Genomic DNA, 4,404 nt, shown 5'->3' with positions numbered 1-4,404 from the left:
CTATAAAAAGGAAGGATCATTCATTGTAAAGATGAGAGACAGAGAAAAAATAACTCATCTGTAGTACAGATTTATTAATAGTCATTCACTGATTTTCAGTGGAACACTCTTTATGTGACCTTGACTTTATGAAGGAGTCCTTAAGGTGCATTTGGAAGACAGATAATGAGTTTGGGGAATAGCCTTACTTACATCAAGCTAATCTTTAACAGCTTGGAAAGGAACTGGCATAAAGTTTTCCAATTTGAGTGACAGAGGCATGTTAAGATGAAACCATTTAAAACGTCCTTTTAATATGAAGACTTTACGGTACGTGACAATGTTTTTACAAGCATGCTTCGTGGAGCAGTGGCACATAAAATAAATACGAAATATAGAAAACTATAGCGCTTTAATACTATTCGTGAGGGTCAAATGAATTGCTAGTTAAGAGAAGAAAGAATTCTACTGTCCCCGCCTCTGAGTGGCACTTTGTATCTGGGTTAATAAAAGCAAGTCAGATGTCCCCGGGGGATAAAAGTGCTTCATTCACGTTGGCTGTCTCCTTTAAAGGGAGGGACAATCTGAAGGGAGGGATGTTGAGTGGCATGTCATTGTCCGGACTGCACATGCCACATTGTCAGGACTTCTATGGAGAGAAATCGGCAGGAACCTTCTGACCCTTCGTGAGCGCAGGACTCCGTGTCTGTGCGGCGTGTGAGAGAGAGGCTGGGGGGCCTCAGAAACGGGGATGAAGAGAAAACTAATTGAGAAGTATCTTTCTAATGAGACAGCTCATATGTGCCCATGTGCAGATTCCCAAGCTCGCATTTTTCTCCTTTGGTGAAAATGTGGGTTTCCTTCTTTAGCATAAGAGTGGCCGCGACATTTGTGTCCCCCTCGGCCTCTCTGGGAGACTTGCGACACACTCCAGGCTGACACAGGCTATGGATTTCAAAGCTCTGAATGTGTCCCTTAGCTAAGCTCTCTATTCGCGTTGCTCCTGATAACCCGAAGTATTTTAGTTTGTCGACTGGTTTTGTTTTGCTTCCCCCCGCAACCCGCCCCCCCGCCCCGCTTTCCTCAACGTTCTCGGATTATTTCCCTCTTGTCTTCAGTCCTTAGAAATTGAGGATTTCATCAAAAATATCTCAAGCTCAAAGGTCATGACGCAGGTGCAAATCAGGACGTTTCAGCGCTTTCTGAGAATCCACTGTCCCCAGCAATAAGGCCTATCCAAAACTCGCCCAAGACGTTTAAATACTTTCTTGCTATTTCAGCATTTAGCCAACATTTTTTTTCTGGCATAAAATCATTTCTTTACCTTGATAAGACCCAAATGGATATCTGCGGATATTACCGAATCTAAAAAGTCCCATTACTGAGTTATCGGCAGCTGGTGAGACGTGGATGTCGATGTGAGGAAGGCAGCAGCGCCCCCTTCTCTCCTCGGGAAATTCAGTCTCGGGAGAAGAAGGGCTGGGACTCAGTGACGCGACTGAGCTTTTTTCCCCTTTAAGAAGCAAGCGACATTCATCTGCAAATACACCTTTCTTTGCTCTGTTGTCAATAGAAGAGTTGTTTTGCTAATGGTCATTTCTCTATAAGTCCTTGACCTGCTTGTAAACACATTTCGGCAGGAAAACCCTGGGCCGCGCGGCCTCGGGACTTTGCGTCAACAACAAGAGATAAAGTGACCACGACTTAACCTGACGTGGCCTGGAGTGCCCTCTGCTGCCCCTTCGCCAAGAGCTTCCCTAATCTCTCTGCTGAGGGGACAGACTGTCTGTAGGACCAGCCATTTCTGCGGCTTGACCTGCGCTGCTACGTGGTTCCTGCCCTCACTCTGTTTTCCATAATTTTCTACGTCCCTGCCGGGGAGCCATTTTAAACCATCTTTCCATGAACCGGGACTGGGGCGGTTCCACGGGCTGATAAAAGTTGGTCGATTTTATGATTCTAAAAGAATTGGTACGAGAGTGAGAAACAGAGCGTCAAGTTGACCGACCAGTGTCACATACGTGCCATGTCTGCCCACTCTCTCGCCAAGACATTTTGACTGACAAGACAAACTTTAAAAAACGCCAAACGTTAAAATCATTGTGTGTGTGTGTATGTGTGTAATGAGTTATGTTTAGCCCTAGGCAGAATAATTTTCTCTCTCATTTCCATTCCTCTGTGTATCTGCCCCCTGCAGTGAAACTCGTGAAAACAGGGTCCCTTCCTGGATTTCTCTCGGTTTTCTTTCTTCATGCTCTTTTCCTGTCTGTTTTCCTTTCTTTTCTTCTTTCGAGCCACCCCACCCTGTTTTTTCTTTCTTTTTTTTTTCTTTTTTCTTTTTGTTAACTCCACACAGTACAGAACGGCTGAAATATTCCTGAAAAGTTCGGTTTCTAGTTGCGTTCTATGAGGTCCTCTTGCCAGCGAGTGTCTCGGGTTCGAGTCTCTGCAGCCCCCTCGAGGGTTCTCTCTCCTCTTCGCGTTTTCACAGACCGGGTCCCTCCTTCCTCCCCACTGTCCTTTTCAACTGCGACTCTCCTAGTGTCTCTCATCGTTGCCGAAGTATTCTTTCTTACCTGAGTTTTGCCACGGATTTAGTCTGTTCAACACTAAGTGTACACCAAGTTATCAAGTATTTTTGACGGGTGCTTGGTAGCGATAGAAAAATAATGCCCAGGTTCTGTCTTTGAGAGACGTTCCAGTTTTAATAGATCTAAAGTGACAAGCTCATTCATGAATGGAGTGCTTGATAAAGTATTTGTACCTCAAATAGATTAAAAGGATGCATTCTGTGTGATTATTGTTTTGTTTTTAAAATTAAATTGATAAACTCATTCATTCATTATAGTAATTTAACTGGAGATTGTCTGTTGTGGTTTTATGTTTATGCTTCATGTTTCAAGTACAATTCTTAAAGTTATGGCATGAGTAAAATCTTTTGGTATAATTTCAGTGGCTAAGGTCATTGTTCTTTAAATGTGAATGCTCAGAATTTCAATGTGATCTCAAATAAGAATTTTGCTTCACATGGGGCACATGTTTTACGTTTTCTATTTCCCTAAGGTGATTTAGTCCTTGTTCGAGGCATAAGTAAATCAAGGTGGAAGGCCAAAAAGTGCTCTTTGGAATCTGTTAACATGAGTAACTGGAATACTGATTCTTTAAATACGAGTTTTTCACATTTGTGATGTAGACCTTTGATACCATAATTGACATCTCTCCTTTGTGAGGGGAATATAATTGGTAAAGACTTTTTATAAAATATAGCCAAAATCATGCAGAAAAATGAACTAAAAAAAAAAAAAGATATGCAGTTCGATGATTTATCACAAAATGAACATCCATATAATCCTCATCCATGTCAAGAAACAGAATATGATCAGCATCCACAAAGCTGCCCCCTCTCAATTCCTACTTCCTATAGCTCTTTCCCTAAGTAATCGTTAGCCTGGCATTGATGTAATCACTTCCTCGTTCCCTTCTACCACCTACGCATGCATCCTAAACACCATGCCTCAATGTATTTTTCCACATTACATAAATGGAATCAAACAGCATCTATTCTTTTGTGTCAGATTTCTTTTATCAACATTATCTTTGTGTGACTTATTCCTGTGTGTATGTAGCTGTGGCTTCTTCATTGTTATTACCGAACAGTATTCTATTGTATTAATATATCACAATGGACTCACCATTGATACATATTTCAGTGGTTTCCAGATGCTTTGCATGCCTCTGTTGAGATGTTCATACAATTTTTCTCTTTCATTTCATTACCTTAAATATTAAGCCTACCTTGAATACCTGAATTAACCCAAATTAGTTGTCACGGATAATCATGCTCACGTTTTGCTGCATTCTATTTTCTATCATTTTTAGCATTTATGTACTGTAATTTTACTTTCTTGCAGTCAGATTTTTGGGAATGAGGTTATAGTGTCCTCAAAAGAAAGAGTTGGAGTCTATGGCCGTGCTACCCTGAACAAGCCTGATCCAGTCTGATCTTGGAAGCTAAGCAGGGTCGGGCCTCGTTAGTACTTGGATGGGAGACCACCTAGGAAGACCAGGTGCTGTAGGCGTAAAAAAATAAGGGATTATTAGCTGACAAGGTTCTTGCAATCTGTGAGGTCAACCAAGTGTTGCCTCGCCTAAAAAAAAAAAAAAGAGTTGGAGAATAAGTTTCTCTTTTACTTCTCTGAAAAGAGTGAAGAACTGGAAAAAACGTTCCTAAAATTTTGATAGAATTCAACAGTGAAGCCATTTGGACCTTGGCCTGTATTTCTTTCTTAATTTCTTAATTTCTCCCCCTCGCTCTGCCCCCAGGCTAAAACAGTTGAAAAAAGCCATTTTGGACAATTGATCTACATAACTGGTGCATCAACAGTTCTCTGAAACACATCAGAAAAGACAAGACATTTCTTGCTG

At 41.4% G+C, this 4,404-nt stretch overlaps 1 pseudogene; it reads left to right on the top strand.

The window, feature by feature from the left end:
- The first annotated feature begins 3,939 nt into the window (after positions 1-3,939).
- On the top strand, positions 3,940-4,058 carry LOC111738072 (annotated as a pseudogene).
- Positions 4,059-4,404: the final 346 nt, after the last annotated feature.

This window comes from Pteropus vampyrus, unplaced genomic scaffold, assembly GCF_000151845.1.
Source record: "Pteropus vampyrus isolate Shadow unplaced genomic scaffold, Pvam_2.0 Scaffold34, whole genome shotgun sequence".
NCBI lineage: Eukaryota > Metazoa > Chordata > Mammalia > Chiroptera > Pteropodidae > Pteropus > Pteropus vampyrus.
The sequence above is the reverse complement of the archived record's forward strand: the minus strand, read 5'-3'. Positions and strand labels throughout refer to the sequence as shown.